We start from the raw sequence: 19,005 nt of genomic DNA on the forward strand, positions 1-19,005 counted from the left end.
GCAACACATTGTAATTTACAACTAAATTTCACTATAAAGCCCAAATTTCAAAAGAAAATTTGTTTTAAATCGGTGCTTCAATACGCGTGACTCACAATTCAAGTAACGGCCACGATTAAAGCTGTTATTGTAAATATGTTTATACATTAAACATAATTCTTTTAAATGTCTTGAAAACTGATACTTGATGGAGGTTCAAAATCGTGAACTGAAAACATGAGATAGATTTAATTTACAAAAGTAATATTCTACATGGTGTTCCAATAACTAATAAGTGATAATATGACAATTTTTTTTACGAAATTGTAGCAGTAACTTTTTAATAAAAATAATTTTTATATAAATGTACCTATGCGGGGTGACTTCCAACACTTTACTTTTAAGCAATTTAAAGTTTTATAAAAGTTAAAAACGTTTTGTTAAGTCTTCTTTATAATTAAAAGAGTAATAATTCATCAATCAACTACTAATACTCGTCAAAAATATTGTTCTGTTAAGATATTGGACCTTGATGATTTAACGCTTCTTTTTCCCATACAAAAATAGCTCAATTATTTTCTTACAAAAAGGTATTCAAAATGGTCTTGTACTGGTTCGAATGCTTTAAATACATGAATAACAATACTGAATAAGTGTGACTAATAAAAAATATCAACATTTTGTTGGCAAAAACTAAATTAGCATTGAGTGTTGCAAGTCCCCCCGCACAAGGACATTTAAAAAATTTCATTTTTTTGATGACTTTTGATATGACAAAATAATTCGATTTAATCTTCTGTCATCCCATTCTGTGGGCGGGCCGACCATTCAAAGTTCTACGGGGAATTTAAATTTTTAGATGACGTTTAGATCATGGTTTTGGTTGATTGAAGTTGAAAAGTGTTGCAAGTCACCCCGTTTGACGGTATTAGGAAGGTTAAGATCCACCCAAAAATCATTTCACTGATATTTTTTCTAAAAATTATTGATGAATAGCATCATGGAATTTATCAAAAAGTTGTCCTTGTAATATATTTGAATATTCCTCCAAGAAAGTAAATGAAATCTTTTGTAAGAGTTTTAGTAAAATACACGAAGTATTGCCTTATGATTGTGAAGCAATAGTTTTAATGGAATACTCTGAGATGGTACTGGACGAATTTCTAGAATAGAGTCAAACACACGATATTTTTTCTTAAATTCTTTACAGCAATCCTGAAATAAGCTCCAGGGAAAGGGCTGTAAGATTTATTTGAGAAATATTTAAAGAAAAGCTCTTCGAAAGATGCCTGGATAGATTGTGGAGTGGAGTTATTCCTGGAAGAATTCAAGGTAAAATTTGTCTTTGAAAAAGCAATCTTGAAGGGACTGTTATTATTATTATTATTATTATTATTATATTTATACACGAGATTTGCAGCCCGAGGCTGGCTCAACTCGGTTGAAGGGACTGTATGGATACAGTAAGCAACACAGATAATCATATTTTCTCAAACAATCAAATTTACAAACTTACTCCAATCTAGAACAGTCCACACCTTTAAATGGACTAGCTACGCGAAATTTAGAACAATGCTTGTCCCAATGGCACGTAAAGCCAGAAGAAAAAGATTTTAAACCAAGATAGAAATAAAACCGGAAAACCAAACAACTATTGTACATTGTATCACAGATGAAACTATAGAGTCTGTAAACCTTCCACTGACAGCTGTTAGCTGCCTAACACTTTAAAGCGAAGGTCATGTTTTTATTTTGACAATACGACTTAGATTTCCCCCTATGCAATGCAAGAGCATAAGACTAAAAAGTGACCCTTAAGTTCCAGTCCAGACAATGATTCAATTATTCCAGGTTTCGTTTCAGAAGAATCTGTACTTGAGAACTTTATTTTATCACCATTATGATATCAGTCCAAATACTTAATATTGTTTTCAAAATCGAACACGTTGAAGAACCTTGGTTACAACGCGAATAATTCTATACTTGTTCTTAACGCCAAACATAAAAAACGCATTTAATATCCTCTAGTATGTATCTACTGCTCCACCACACCATCCTTCAATGAAAACTCATTAGCAGATAAAACTTTAATCGTCTCATTCATGTCATTTTTCCTCACTGTGCTATACCGCTCCGTTGTCGAGTGGGTGGTATTTAGTTTGATCGACTTTCCGCCTGCACACACTACATATCCGGAAACGCACTGCACAGTGATTCTGCCGCCGCTGCTGCTGCTGGGAACACGCTTTGATTAACGATGTCTCGTGTTGAGCCGTCTGAACTGAAATCACATGCCCACCCACCGAAACTTTTCCACTCGTAAAAACAGCGGAAACGAAAATCCAGACAGCCTTTCCTTTTTCCGATGTTTCCTCAATCAAAGTGATTCACTCACAATCACACAACGGTCGCCACACTCTGTACCAGATGGTCACTGCCTGCTCGGGAAAACACTGTTGACGGAATCTTCACCAGGATTTTTACCCGCAACAGAAATTGCACACCGTAGCACTACGTAAAACGGGACAACTACCGGACACAGCAGCTGATCACGAATTCCCGTGTTCACGATTCACGATTTCAGGACAACCTCGTGACGTTTTTCTCCAAGAAGCACATCAAACGCGTACCGCACCGTATTGAATTCCAAAAAAAAAACGGAATAAACTACCAATCGTTCTCACCGAAAAGGAAGGACCGAAGTGGCTCCCGGAATTCGTGGTTTGGGTTACCGGAGGATACGGATTCTAGACGTCGGGGTTTGGTTTTTGGTGGGGACGATGGATTCTACGGTTACGTTAGTGGTAGTAGTAGTAATAGTAGGTGGTTTAAGTACACAGCGGATGTGGCCTACATTTGGCGAAATCTAGCGAAAAACTGAACTCCGCTCCGGTGGGAACAGCTACCGAACCGAAAGCTACCAGCAGAGGAGGTCTGATCTCCGGTGTTCCGTCGTTGGATGGATGTTGTTCTGCGGCGCTGGCTGCACTACCAGATGGGTGAGTGAGAAGCCGATTGAGCAATTTAGATTATGGAGGAGAGCGCGAGAGCATGGAAATTGGAGCGGGAGAGAATCTTGGGATGCTCTGGGCACACTAGAAAGGGTGGAAAGCTATGATGAAAAGTTCCAGAAGAATAGTGGGATTATTCGCAGTGTGATGGCGGGCATAATTGGGTGAATTTGGTCGACCAATATACAAGTCATCTTTGATACATCAGACCGTGATAGAGGGAGGGTATCCCATAAATCACGAAAATAACTGAAGCTACCATAACTGTTGAATTGTTGATCGGGGTTCCAAAAACTACAAGAATGTGTTGAGCAATCTTAAATATTTGATGGAATCACGTCCAAAGACGAAGAAGAATATTTTTTAAATTTAAATTTTGATCACATTTGACGTCATGGCTTTATGGAAGTAGACTGTAGTAGGATTTCACGGCGCAAGGTTATTCTTTAAGAAGATTTCCTGAAAATTTTAGCTCATTTGGTCATTCTATGAGCTGGCGCATTTGAATATGGGAGTTTCAGCTCAAATATATAGGAAACAGCACACTATTTACGGTTTAATTCAGGGAAGTTGTTGATCGCGTTCAATTGAACCCAGAATGCCAAAAATACTGCTTGATACTATAGCGAACAATATTGCAGAACATAGGTTTCCAAACTTACCGGATGCATGACCCAGTTTGACGACAAGTTCATTTTTCACGACCCACTAGAGAAAACTAGTTAGCTAAAAGTTATAGAACAAGGCTACCTTTTCTAAAATAACCATCATCGATAGATATACATCAAATAGAGATGAATTACTGAAGAATATGTCTGTCAACTTTAATTTTTTTTTGTAACACGTTGGAATTAGGATTACCTTGATAATTGTCTTGTTATGAACATTTTGTTGACATCATGATAATTGTATTTTTTGGTTAAAACCTGCGACTTCTTCTTATATTTTTTCTATTAATCGATTACTATATTTCAGTTGACTTAAATGTTAATCTTGAGGTGAAACGTGTCGGAATCCAAACAGGGCTGACACAATGGCCGGTTTGTGCCCCTACTCTCGATTTCAAAGGAACTAGTCTGCAGAAATAATGAACGTACGAAATCGATCTTCTTATTAGTGCTTATTATTACTTTATGTTAGTGCACAAAACTACAATAGAAATTGCACAGTCGTTTGATTCTACTTTCGCGAGATTTCAGCCTACAAAGTTTTGGTACATTGTTGAGTTTGAATTCCAAGCTGTTTCACCTTAACATTTGGTGTTAATTCTGCTCGTTTTATCGATAAATATTTGTAATCTCTGGCAACATATTTCACCATCGGAAATGTTTACATTTTTTTTGGAAATGTATCAAATCCTGGTAGGTAGCTGCTCTTCATAAAATCTTTCGTATTACACTTGAACCATTTAAAAAAAAATGAGTTTGTTGGAAACGCTCAAAGTAAAAAAATTCAAGCAAAGCGTTTAGAACTGATCATAGCGGGACCTCAAAGCTTTTGTCTTCTTTCTTTAAGCTTCAGTAACCCGTTGGGCAATTTGAAATTATTGTCTTTGGAACTATTGTTTAACTATTTATAGATTTCTGAAAATATTATACAAGTTATATTTATTATATTATGGAGAAATAGGGAAAGTTATTTTGAGGAACTTGGTCTTTTAACGATCTAAAGTAGATTTGTTAGGCTTATGTAATTCTGCTATGCATTTCTTCAACATAGATTGGTGATAGTCACTTGGCGCATCATAGCCACCTATGGCGTTGAGCGAGTTGCTGCACAAGGCGCACGCGTATATGTGATTGTACAACAACTAAAAGATTAATGAATATTAGCTTAGATCCAGATACAACCTTCCGTTCATTAGAGTATCAACTAGTGTATTTGCCATTCTGGGCTCTATTGAAAGCGATCAACTAGTATACAGAACGAAACAGTGGCATAGGGTCCATTTTCAATACATGTACTTGTAACGAATATCCCATACAAACTTTGAATTGAATGTTCCAGCTGATTTTGAGAGAGATTTTTTCTAAGCCTAATGAACATATCTTCACAAATCAGTTACAAATTAGTCGACGTAAATTTAGTTGTTAAGCTGATTTTGAAAACATGATGGCTTGACAAGGATTTAGCCAAAGAAAAACATATTTCAGACTTCCCCGTTGTTGTTATGTTATGGTAACGCATTTTCCTGCCAATTGTAAAACGTTCTCAGCATTGAACTTTGTGACATTTCGGTCTCCAAATGTTAGAAAATGAATGTGAAAAAAAAAACGTACGGAATGTATTTTTTTAATACGAAAATGGTTGAAAGTATTCACAAAAATAGTGTAGGCAAATACCCCTATGGAAACATTTAGTCTCAACGACGATATTTGACATTTTAGCCGAATGAAACAGCTTGCTTTGAATTTGTATGTGTACTGTTCGGAACACGTGTTTTATACCTATTTAAACATCATTAAAACTTCACCCAGCACGTTTTTTATTTTTTCTATTCTTACTAAAGCAACGCAACACTGATGTTTGATGTTTTGATATTTTTAGGGTATCAGAATTTATATCGGAATGCATTCACCATCATTTTACATTTTTTGAAAAATTTTTGTGTAATGATTCATTACGCAAGTCAAAACAGTTACGTAATGAGAAAGCGTTGCGTAATTAATCATTACAACACTGGTTTTAGTTGCGTAATAACTATTCCCGCACTGCCTACTTCAGTGCAGGAAAGTAGGCCGTTTCCTGACAGATTGGCGTGATGAAAGACAGCCTATTACGATGAGAAATTATCATTATTTTAGAAGAAAAACATCCAAGAAAAATCCGGAACCTATTAGCATTAGGCGAGGTAGGCCGTCATTGAAATGTGTACGCGTCGTTGATGATTGTTGCTAATTCATCACACGATTTCGAATCAAAGCAAATCAGTTGGTTTCGCACTGACACAGCTGAAAAAGTATCAGCATACTTTATGCATGTAAGCGCGAACAGTGATACTTTTCCAAGTCAATACAAACTATCAGGACTGAGTTTTATCACTTTGAAATGCAAGCTGAAAAGTCTTCATTGTTACCAAAACGAATGACGGGCTACTTAGCCTTATCAGACAGATTTAAAACTAGCAAAACACATGAAAATAATGAAAACCAACACAGAAAATAAATTATTTTATTTATTTCCCCTCTTTGAGATTTTGAAAAAGTTTAAGGGAGGATGACAAAAGTAAAAATTTTAAATTTGTTCCGGCCTAAATAGAAAATATTTATTTATTTTTTCAAGTAAACCTTATAAATTTCTAAAAAAAAAAAACTAATGCGATTGATGTCAGAATCCTCAAAGAAAATCTAGAAAAGATTCCAACCCAGGAACGACTTCCTCTCGAGAGAATACATTTGAAAAAATCTTGGATCAATTCCAGGGTGCATTGATTCAAACCTCGAAAGAATTACCGCAGAAATCACTCAAGGAATTCTTGAGAAAATTACTAAGGATATTTGTGATGGAGACTTTGAAGATATTACTGAAGCATTAATTTCACTGTCCAAAGACTCATATACCGCTTTCTCCCACAAAAAAAAAATCCTGGCTACGCTCACTCGAAAATTTAAGGTTTTCCTAGAAGATTGATTTTGATTTTTGTTTTTCAGATAAAAGGGATTCATCAATAGTTTCTGCATTCTTCGTGCAATAGAACTACATACAAAAATTGTCATATACATGTTTTCTAAACAGCTAAGAAAAAGAAATTCAGTTAAATCATACTACGTTTAATGATCAAAATATTCATGAGTTATCAATTTGCATTCAATTTAATTTGAGCGCATAGGAATATGTTTCCATTCTTACTTTTGTTGTTGAACCGCTTAAACGTCATCAAGTTGATCTATAATCTGCAACATCACAACGTAAACATTTTTGTTTGTTATGGGTAGCTATGACATAAGGTCAAAAGACAGAAGGTCTAAAGGTCGAAAAACAAACAAGAAAGGACAAAAATCGAAAATCCTTTTTTAAAAGAGGGAAAAACTTCTAACCAAGCGAATCATTATCGACCTTTTGTCTTTTTGTCCTTTAGACCTTTTGTTCATAAACCATATTATACGGTGTCCGGCCATTTGGCCGAATTCCGTTTGGCCGAACGCCATTTGGCCGAATGCCATTTGGCCGAAAAGATCATTTGGCCGAATGCCATTTGGCCAAATCATGAACAAAACAAAATCAAATGGCTACAACGCTGATGTGTAGGATTCATAAGTGTGAACCAATAACTGATAAGCTAACTAATTTGTTGATTTTTATTATGTGACTGGACATCATGTTTGCCACTATATGAGCTCCAAGAGAATGATAACATTGACCCTTTAATTCAGGACGAAGCTGTGAACTCCACACTTCGCGTTAAGACTCTGAGGTGATGATTGATTAGCCACTGGATTACCAACGGTGTAATAAATTCATAAGATTTTTTTCCTTCTTTTAAACATAGGCTTTTCTTAGTTATACTGGTTACATTACTATTGGCAATAGTTTAGCTTATAGTTTAATTGGAAATTTTTCCTTTTTTAAATCATCGGAAGTTCTTTACGGTTGTACTGATGAAATGATTATATGCATTACACTTGCTTAAATTTTCATAAGAGATTTTTCCTTCTTTTGATCATAGGCTGTTCTTTCAAGAGAGAAATATTGTTCATAGTAATTGGAATTAATGCTTATAATATTTACGTTTATTTATTTTATTTATATTGTTTTATTTACGTTTTATTCAAACCATTTTTTTTAGCTCAAGGTAACTTAGGTGAGATGGCATTCTCTTTCAAGATCAAGATCAACATGAGAACTGAACATTGCACCGTTGCTTGTGTATAGGAATAAACGACTCGATGAACACTTACGTCAAAGAAGCACACTGTTTCTCCGATGCGAAAAGAAGAAGCCAAAACTTGTTGATGTCAGAACCACAGACAAACAGACGTAGAACGAATCGCGATCAAAATCATAGTCGAGAGACCATGTACGCCCAATGCTAAAATCGGTCTGTTTAGCCGATGGGTGAACAGATGGTGGTAGTGTGTAAACGTCAAATGCGAACAAAACCGATGTGTGCGATGTGTGGATTGACCACTTACAATATATTTCAATCGACCGTTAAGAAGGCGGTCCAAGAACAATAACGAGAGTGTGACGTCTGTTTGTCTGTGTCAGAACTATGACATATATTACTTGGTACCGTTCGAGGGATCGTAGCAAGCCGATCCAGTAGAATAACGAATAAGTGTTAAACCGTTTTGATTACTGTCAAAAGCTAACTACAAACGCAATGCCAAAACATGGCATTCCGCCAAATGACCCGGAACCATATACCCGAGGAGGAACGAATAACTCGCATTAATCTATGCGTACCATATTTTGGTATTATATCATAATTTGGTATTGCTCAGTTGTCGATACCACGTTTTGGTATTATAATGGTATTGGGAAAAAAAAATGTTTGAAACAATAAAAAATACTTCATTTTGGTATTCTATGGCTATTGAGGACTACTGGAGGTATTAAACAACCATTGAAAATTTTTACTTTTATATGAAAATCCATCATGTATTATTCAGGTATAACAATACCTGACCTAATTATCAGTTTTTTGTTTGTAGAATATGCTGCACAGACTGATATTTAATACATGAAAACAACGGGCAAGCACGTTCCTACGGCACAACTGTAATATGCACTTGTATGTGTAGTGCCAAAAATAAGATCCATATCTCTATCTTCAAGACTCATGGAGTTAATCGATTGTAGGGTAGATGTACCAGTTATGGACATTATGGTTCCCTATTTCGCCATACGTGGTAAAATAATTGATTTTAAATTTTCAATCATTCTGTGTGTCTAGGTAGTTTGATTTCAAATATATATTGATACATTCAAAAGTTTTTAAAATGCGAAAGTTTTTGAGAATTCACATATGGCCAAATAGGGAACCACTATAGCCATAACTGGTACACGTTCCCTATACCATTTGGCGGCATGTCAATTCGCGGTCAGTACCATTTCGCGGTGTTCCGTTTCGCGGTTTAGACCGAGATGTTTCATCTATCTCAACAGTGCATTTTGATGGACTGCCTCTATTCAAAAGAAGGGTAAATCACCGATAAAAATATGATTAGTGATAATGCCAACAATTTTCAATGCAACTCGTAGGAAAACCACACCGCGAAATGGTATAGACCGCGAAACAGCATATCGCAAAATGGTACTTACCGCTAAACGGTAAACCGCAAAATGATACTAACCGTGAAATGGTTGGCCGCGGAATGGTTTATCGCGAAATTTCGGACAACCGAGTTAATCTAGATAAATGTTCAGTTCAATAGGTCCTTAATCATCCTCTGCAATCCCAGAAATTTCGAAGTAACACAGCATTGTTTTGAGTAAAATTTATTGGACAACCTGTGTTTTCGTCATGAGACTAATATTCAGCCATACTGTTGGTACATCAACAGTTTGCCGTCGCTTCAAATATTCCGTCAAAGCAAAACGCATTCAACGCTTACATAACCCACCCAAAAACGATCCCCTTCCACCGTATAAATAGCACAACTCAGTTTTACTGCCAAAACAGCATCACCAGCACTAAATTACCAAGCGTCTCCACCGTAGCGTTTGGGTAGCGAATTCTGCTTTGCTCTTATGGCATAACCGAGGATGAATAACAGCTGCTGCATCCAAACAAAGTAATAGCTACAAAACAGAGCTATACACACTTCTATATCAACTAATTTTCTCACAAGAGAGCTAGAAGGAGCATTTCTCGCATAGTTGCCTTCTTACAATCGCTCTTCCGCCTCTTTGTTGGACTCTCCGCCAGAATAGCAACGTGACAGTTACCCAACAAATCAAAACAGTTAGTAAACAGTTTTCAATCCTCCCGAATGAATAGCGAATTTGAAGCATGCTCCCCATCACTGCGCATACGCAACAAATCTTGTGCGAAGCAACGCAACAAAAACATCATCCATTATTCAAGCAAGATAGGGAGATAGAGAAGCTTTATTTTCGTGTGTTTTGTTTGGAGCCATAAGTGCAACTCACCAAAATTTGAGCGAGAGACAAAGAGCGGCCAATTCTTCTCCAGTCTCAGATGAGGAGAACGACTCAACGGTTACAAAACAAATTCCCTTCCCTTTGCCGGGGAGCGTGAAATGTCAAGTGGGAAAACTGAGCGATGGGTTTTCATTCGTTTATCGTTTTTCAAACTGCACAATGTTGTTGTCTGGTCACGTGGAACGTGGGGGGAGAGGTTGGGAAAATCGTTTGGGAGCGCGTAAGGAGGGGAAGCTTAACTACTTTATTGCGATTTGGAATTCGAGTGGTTCCCTATGAAGGATGGACTGGTGTGGGAAATCGAATAAATACTAACAATGATGCGTTTAGAATTCTGAAGGTGTGTCACCCATTTTCAATTAATGTTCATTACTCTTATTTAAGGTGAAGATTAATCGAAGCCAACATCATATTTTCAAGAGCACGAATCTAGAGAACCCAACATCCGTTTAAGCTGAAAACTTAATCGATTGGTCACTAGGTGGTGGTGACCAATCGATTAGGTTTTCAGCTCAATCGGATGTTTGGTTCTCCAGATCCGTGCTCTTGAAAATTTAATCTTTAGCTTCGATTCATCTTCACCTTAAGGATGATTTATGTATTGAGAAGCAAAGTCTGATATTGGCTTGGTAAACTTTTTCATAGAAGCTTAGAAAACTTACACCGGAAATCTTTAAATGCTTTCTTCGGGAATCTTGAAACGCTTCCAATCAGAGGCTGGAAAAGCTTTTTCTCAGAAGCTCCCAAAGCTGTTTCTCAGTAGATTGGAAAGCTCAGAAACATGGAAGGCTTCCTCTCTGAATTTTATAAACTTTTTTTTTAGAGGTTGGGAAAGCTTCGTCTCAAAAGCTTGGAAAGTTTCGTCTCAGAAGCTTGGAAAGCTTTCTATCATAATTCTGGAAAATTTTCTCTAGGAAGTTTGGAAAGCTTTCTCTCAGTAGCTTTCGAAGCTTCCTCTCATAATTCTGGAAAATTTTCTCTAGAAAGTTTGGAAAGCTTTCTCTCAGTAGCTTGGAATGCTTCCTCTCAGAATGTTGGAAGACTTCCTTTCAGAATCATGAAAAGCTTCTTCTCAAAAACCTGAAAAGCTTCCTCTCAAAAAATTGTGAAGCTTACTCCCAGAAGCTTGGAAGTAGAGTGTCCATTTCCCGGTCATTTTGTTCGTCCCGGGATTCGGGACAAAAATCTATGCTTGTCCCGGGAAATCCCGGGATCCCGGGATTTATCAAATTTTCAATAAAACTAACATTTCGGTTGAAATGGAAGTACAAATTTAACAATACAATTTTTTTTTCAATGAAATAAACAGTAATGTTACTTTTCAAAACAATAGGTTAATTAATTAATTGATAAATAGCAAATCGCATTTAAGATAAGATTTTCTTATTCTGACGAAGTAACCTAACAAAAATCAAAACTTAGCTTGACTCATTACTGGTTTCCTATGGATTTTATTCAAATTCTATATAACACCTATGAATAGAAGTATGGCAAAAACTTAAGTCATAATTTTAAAGCAATTTGTTTCAAACATTTGAGAAGTCATAAAAACTTTAGAACAAAAGCAACGATTAAAGATCATTGAAGGTATTGTAGATCATGCTAAAAGTTAATTTCTGAAAATTAATGACTGAAGTATAATGTCGTGAATCGCAAGTCAGTCACATGTGCATGTTGGTCAAAATTGAGTTGATATCCAGTTTTTATTATATCTTTAATTATCATTCAGCTGCACTAACGAAAAATCACTTTTTCTTCAATTGGGGAAAATACCAAGTTGAATTGTCCCATAATTTAAAGTAAACGCATGTCCCATTGCATTTTCACATCGTGTAACACAAAAATGAATCGTTATTTGGTCATCTTTATACTTTTCTTGGAAAGATAACGGAATCAAAAGCAAATTATGAAAGTACCATACAGATCGAAACATGTTCCAATCTTCTGGAATTTTTTGAATATTTGTATGGAAAACGAGATTGAAAACTTCGCAGTCAATTTTCTCAATGCCTACTTTTTACAGATGATATTGACTTGCGATTTGCGGCAGTTTATGTGTACTTTCAAATTTGTTATCTCAGCATATGCTTATAAAAACGGCTAATGTTGAAAAGTAAAGCATCAAAACTTTGCAACTAGACACATAAAAATATGTTTTTCCTACTTGGTAAATTGATCTTTTCATGAAAATAATAACTAGTTTATTCCCTTTTCCATTATGCTCTTCTACTTTAGCAAACAAGGTTGATAGTGAGGAAAAATGTCATTGTTTTTCATTGGAATTTAGTAGTTTTCATCAAATTCTGCATACATTTCGGGAATCCCGGGATTCCCGGGATGTCAGAATTAAAATCTCGGGAAACGGGAAATCCCGAAATTTGTCGAATCCCGGGATTTCTTGTCCCGGGATGTCCCGGGATGGACACTCTACTTGGAAGGCTTCCTCTCAGAATCATGAAAAGCTTCTTCTCAGAAACCTGAAAAGCTTCCTCTCAGAAAATTTTAAAGCACCCTCTCAGAAGCTTCGAAAACTTCTTCGCAGAAGCTTGAAAAGCTTCCTCTCAATAGCTTGGAAAGCTTCCTCTCAGTAGCTTGGGAAACTTCCTCAAAGAAGCTTGGAAGACTTCCTCAAAGAAGCTTGCAAAGCTTCATATCAGAGGCATGGAAAGCTTCCTCTCAGAAGCTTGGAAAGCTTCCTCTCAGAAGCTTGGAAAGCTTCCTCTCAGAAGCTTGGAAAGCTTCCTCTCAGAAGCTTGGAAAGCTTCCTCTCAGAAGCTTGAAAAGCTTCCTCTCAGAAGCTTGGAAAGCTTTCTCTCAGAATTATGAAAAGCTTCTTATCAAAAACCTGAAAAGCGTTCTCTCAGAAGTTTGGAAAGCTTTCTCTCAGAAACTTGGAACCCTTCCTCTCAGAAGCTTGGAAAGCTTCATCTCAGAAGCTTGGAAAGCTTCATCTCAGAAGCTTGGAAAGCTTCCTCTCAGAAGCTTGGAAAGCTTCCTCTCAGAAGCTTGGAAAGCTTCCTCTCAGAAGCTTGGAAAGCTTCCTCTCAGAAGCTTGGAAAGCTTCCTCTCAGAAGCTTGGAAAGCTTCCTCTCAGAAGCTTGGAAAGCTTCCTCTCAGAAGCTTGGAAAGCTTCCTCTCAGAAGCTTGGAAAGCTTCCTCTCAGAAGCTTGGAAAGCTTCCTCTCAGAAGCTTGGAAAGCTTCCTCCCAGAACCCTGAAAAGCTTCCTCCCAGAACCCTGAAAAGCTTCTTCTCAGAAAATTGTATAGCTTCCTCTCAGAAGCTTGGAAAGCTTCCTCTCAGAAGCTTGGAAAGCCTCCTCTCAGAAGCTTGGAAAGCTTCCTCTCAGAAGCTTGGAAAGCTTCGTCTAAGTAGCTAGGAACCCTTCCTCTCAGAAGCTTGGAAAACTTCCTCTCAGAATCCTAAAAATCTTCCTCTCAGAAACTTGGAAAGCCTTCTCTCAGAAAGTTGAACAGCATCCTCCCGGGAAAGCTTTCTCTCAAAACCCTGCAGCTTCCATTCAGACACTTGGGAAACTAATACTCAGAAGCTTGGAGAGCTACCTCTCAGAATCTTGGAAAGCTTTCCAGGAGAAGCTTTAAAAGCTTCGTAGCAGAAGCTTTATAAGCTTCGTAGGAGAAGCTTCATATGCTTTCTAGGAGAAGCTTGATAAGCTTGGAAAGTTTTTCAGAAGAAGCTTGGAAAGCTTTCTAGGAGAAGCTTGGAAAGCTTTCTAAGAGAAGTTGGAAAGCTTTCTAGGAAAAGCTTGGAAAGCTTTCTAGGAGAAGCCTGGAAAGCTTTCTAGGAGAAGCCTGGAAAGCTTTCTAGGAGAAGCTTGGAAAGCTTTCTAGGAGAAGCTTGTAAAGCTTTCTAGGAGAAGCTTGGAAAGCTTTCTAGGAGAAGCTTGGAAAGCTTTCTAGGAGAAGCTTGGAAAGCTTTCTAGGAGAAGCTTGGAAAGCTTTCTAAGAGAAGCTTGGAAAGTTTTCTGTGAGGAGCTCGGAAAACTTTCCAGGAAAAGCTTGGTAAGCATTCTAGGAGAAGCTTGGAAAGCTCTGTATGAGAAGCTTGGAAAGCTTCCTATGAGAAGTTGAGAAAGCTTTCTAGGAGAAACTTGGAAAGCTTTCTAGGAGAAGCTTGGAAAGCTTTCTAGGAGAAGCTTGGAAAGCTTTTTAGGAGAAGCTTAGAAAGCTTTCTCGGAGAAGCTTGGAAAGCTTCTCGGAGAAGCTTGGAAGCTTCTAGGAGAAGCTTGGATAGCTTCCTTCTTCTTTCTGGCGTTACGTCCCCACTGGGACAGAGCCTGCTTCTCAGCGTAGTGTTCTAATGAGCACTTCCACAGTTTTTAACTGAGAGCTTACTGTGCCAATGACCATTTTTGCATGCGTATATCGTGTGGCAGGTACGAAGATACTCTATGCCCTGGGAAGTCGAGCAAATTTCCAACCAAAAAAGATCCTCGACCGGTGGGATTCGAACCCACGACCCTCAGCTTGGTCTTGCTGAATAGCTGCGCGTTTACCGCTACGGCTATCTGGGCCCCAATGATAGCTTCCTATGAAAAGCTTTGAAAGCTTTTTAGAACCTTTCTGAGAGAAACTATGAAAGCTTCCTATGAGAAGCTTTGATGGCTTTCTAAGAGACGTTGTGGTTACTTCTAAGAAGTTTGAAAATTTTCATACGAGAGTTTCGAAAGCTTCCTTCGAGAAGCCTAGAGGGGAACTTCCTGTGAAAAGTTCGCTTCCTCCTACAGACATGTTAAGCTTTATCTGCAACACTTGGAAGCCTCTTACATGATGCTTGGGAAATTTTCTTCTAACAGCATTTTTTGAGGTCCTTCCACAAGTTTTGTAACTTTGTCATACATTTAGGAAATCTCCTTCTCAAAAACTTGATCTACTTTCTTCCTAAATATTCAAAAACTTTCTATTAGAAAAATTAGACTCTTTTTTCAGAATTTTTAACTGGTGCTTAAACAGACTATAAAATTCCCGATACGTCAAAAGTACCCAAACGTCGATTTTTCCAACCTTGCCATCTAACCAATAGCTCCGATCAATCACAAACACAAACACACGTGCACACTGCTGGCGGTTAGCTCACTACCGCACAAAGGACGACGGAATGTGCATGTTGCGCTCAACTTGTTGGTCGAACGCGATGAGCGTTGTTTGCCTCTGCATGGCGGCAGGTCGTCGAACGTGTTGGTTAACTCTGGTTTGGGTTGTTGATTGCTCATCCTACCGTTCCCAGTCCACTGTATACAGTGTTGGACGAAATATATGCAACTTTTTTGATTATCCATGTAAAATTGACAACTTTGGAAGAGAAGATTCGTTGAGCAATTTCTCCAATCACGAGTTCAAAACCAATCATAGTTTGGGACGGTGCATAGTATAGTAGTTAGAACAGAAAACTCTCACGTCGGTGACCTGTGATTAAATCTCATCCCCGCGATGAGTCATTTATGAGCGTGAGGTTATACAAAGACTTCTTTCTTTGGATGGAAACTAAAGCTGCTTATCAGCTTAGTGCTCTTATGACCACTTCCACAGTTATTAACTGAAAGCTCTCTTTGCCAGCTGACCATTTTTGCATGTGTGTATCATGTGGCTGTGAAACGCTGAATCATTGCGGGAAAAGGGACCACGTAGCTTAGCACGATTCTGCACGTCTTACCTGCTTGCTGGTAGAAAGCCGAAAAAGGACGATGTAATGGCGGTTGCTAGCAAGAGCCTGTATTGGGGGTGCTCACGGTGAGTGCCAATACATAGGGTTGCTATTGTATGTTCAGCATGCGCTACACTATGGTACATACTTTCCGAGTATCTAATCGTGCGCCACACATCTCACTTCCTCTCCGGAAAATAAAATAAAGTTTATTTTTTTTTTTTTAACATTTGCATTTAACTTGTTTACAGCCAATCGGGAAGAAATAATCTTCGACTAATATATCTCACAAATGTCCTGTAGCAATTGGGATTGGACAAGCTTGGGCGTAACTTAGCGGCTTTGACGATCCCTTGTAGTTCGTTACCCATAGAAAGGAATAGCAATTGGGTTCTTTTAACGGGGTCATTAACATTGCTTAGGGATGCCGCTAACTCGAAGTTTTCCACGTAGCTGTTCCACTCCTCCCACATCTTACACGATGCAATACCACTGGGGAATGGTTTCAAGTGGTCCCAACGAATATTTGACGATGAGCTTTCACCACCTACGCGTTGGTCTACGTCGTTCGATAACTTCCAGCTTAATTCGGCGTCGTCATCTGTTGTTGGTCCGGCTCCCGCTTGGAACCGAGCCAGGGCGTTATTCATATTCGCGATCATCTTTTCCATGCGGTCGAATCGTTCGGTGGTGGCGTGTTCCAGTTCCGCCTTGCTTGGGTTTTCCTGTGTTGTTGACTTAACGGGCGACGGTGATTTTGATGGAGAACAGGATGGAGATCTCGTTGAATACGAGGATGAACTTGATGTTTCGCAGTCAGAGTTGGAATCGCTTTGGTCATTACGAGTGTCGTCGGTTCCTGTGCCGATGTCAATGGATGATTCATCAGAGTCGCTGTTACACGTTTCGTGGTTTTCCACTCCTTCCGTGTCTGTCATATCACCACAACCAATCGGGCTATCCTCATCGTCATCTGAGTCGTAGTCGACGATACGACGGACATATTTCCCTTTATTGGACATGCTTTCCTGTTTTCGCTAATTTTCGGAAGTTTGTTTCTGTCTAGAAAGGGTACACGAAAAATAATCACAATTAGTTTTATTTTTTTCATGAGCGCGACTTTGAAATCCGCTCCATTACGAATGTAGTCTATTTGCTCAGCGCTGCCAGTTCGACACGCTCTATTCTGTTAATCTTATCAGCGCGGTGCTCCTGACCCGCTGTTTACGCTGGATACGTTTTAGCGCAGTCTTTCAGACTCGCTCGATGACTCTAAATTGTCGTAGCGCGATCTTTTGATCCGCTCTATAAAGTTAACTGTCTCAGCGCGATACTTACGTTCCGCTTCACAATCGATTTCAGTGCAATCAGCGCAGCTTATTCTAGCTCGCTCAGCGCGATACTTAAGATCCGCTCTGTGGCATTGTTTTAGGGTATTTTCCATTTTTGCTCGCTTTGATCTCTCATTCAGAATAACCTCACTTTGTGGATCGAAAAAATCTTCCAAGATTTTTTCTTGAAATCGTCAAACAAAAATGAATGTCGCCTGCTTCAGCTCCGACTAATCCCTTTCCCCACCTGTTTTAATTTTATTAGATAATGGTTCTATGTTTGCGTTACAACAAAAAGTGCAACACCTGGCAGGATCCGCCATTGTGAAACGCTGAATCATTGCGGGAAAAGGGACCACGTAGCTTAGCACGATTCTGCACGTCTTACCTGCTTGCTGATAGAAAGCCGAAAGAGGACGATGTAATGGCGGTTGCTAGCAAGAGCCTGTATTGGGGGTGCTCACGGTGAGTGCCAATACATAGGGTTGCTATTGTATGTTCAGCATGCGCTACACTATGGTACATACTTTCCGAGTATCTAATCGTGCGCCACACAGTGGCAGATTCGAAGATTCTCTATGCCCTGCGAAGTCAAGAAAATTTGCAAACCGACATGATCCTCGACCTGTAGGATTTGAACTTACATCGACCGTCCACTTGACCTTGCTTAATAGCTGCGCGTTCAAAGTTACGGCTACCTGGGCCCCACATAGTTGAAAATCGAAAAAATTTTCAAATGTTCTGTCCAATACTGTAGGTGAGTAAATATACGCCCCGATTGTAAGCGGTCCGTAACGTGAATGGAATCGGTTACATCACACATGTGCTGATTGTGCAGCACACAACCAGTCAGCCACACAACTATAGGTATGAAATACGTGCCCAGGAACAACCGAGGCTATTCGTGGGTGTAATGGGGACGGACCTGGTGTAGTGGTTAGAACACTCGCCTCTCACGCCGAGGACCTGGGATCGAATCCCATCCCCAACATAGTCACTTATGACGTAAAAAGTTATAGTGACGACTTCCTTCGGAAGGGAAGTAAAGCCGTTGGTCCCGAGAAGAACTAGCCCAGGGCTAAAAATCTCGTTAATAAAGTCAAAATCGTGGGTGTAATACACGGAACGTAGAACCAATACCGTGGGTGACATACGAAGGACTACGGAAGCACTTTGCAAAGTTGCATCACCGTATCCTCATGGTGGTGGCGAGTTTGGTACATGGAACTTGCGGACACCATTCTGGGTCAAATGTCTGCTGACTGACTGGTGGCGATAAATTCGATTGGATGCCGTAATGAGTGGAATTAGGAAAGTTGGGAGTGGCTCCCTTGAAATGTGGGGCAGATATGGGAATACAGATTGATGCTGGTCGATGTCGATACAGAAACGTTGGCGTCAAGAGCAGTTACTGTTTGTATGATAACATCGGATGTAACTCCAGCGGTTTAAAAGCTGAATGAATCAAAATTAAAAAGATATATTAGTACTTTAAAGAACACAGTTTTTATCCTAATATCATCAATTTACTTACGTTCAATAAAAAGTAATTGTACTCACCTGAAATAAAAAATAAAAATAAAACAAGAGTAAATAAAATGCTTATAGTCTTCTATTAGAAAAATAAACAATTAGAAAATTACAAATACAATAAACAAATTTGAGAATGAAGTTAAGCGGTTGTATTACCAGACCTAATTATTTTTACAGGTAAATTTATTAAAAACTAAACAAGATGTCAAGACAGTTATTGGAACCGCAAATACGCAGATCGGGAAAGAAGATTCCTTTCGACCAGACGTTGGGACGGAAATTTTTCGTTATATTCCAAAGAAATGATCTGAGACTCTGTCTATCTCTGCTGCTGGAGGGAAGGCAATCGGTAGTGCCGTCACCCTGCAATCACTTAGTGGTA

The 19,005-nt window shown here is 38.6% G+C and overlaps 1 protein-coding gene across 21 annotated transcripts in view; it reads right to left on the minus strand.

Moving 5' to 3' along the window:
* The window catches only part of LOC5576419 (calcium-binding protein E63-1), a 372,289-nt gene that overhangs the window by 167,162 nt on the left and 186,122 nt on the right, over window positions 1–19,005 (minus strand). For 3 of the 21 annotated variants that reach the window (XM_021841282.1, XM_021841281.1, XM_021841278.1), the window contains exon 1: window positions 2,664–2,870. The exons of 16 other annotated variants lie outside the window; for them this stretch is intronic. The gene's annotated coding sequence lies outside the window, so the exon portion shown is untranslated. Of the gene's footprint in view, window positions 1–2,512; window positions 2,871–19,005 lie in introns of those variants that run through there. 2 more of the 21 variants (XM_021841280.1, XM_021841279.1) reach the window with 1 other exon arrangement.

Source organism: Aedes aegypti, chromosome 2, assembly GCF_002204515.2.
Source record: "Aedes aegypti strain LVP_AGWG chromosome 2, AaegL5.0 Primary Assembly, whole genome shotgun sequence".
Lineage (NCBI taxonomy): Eukaryota > Metazoa > Arthropoda > Insecta > Diptera > Culicidae > Aedes > Aedes aegypti.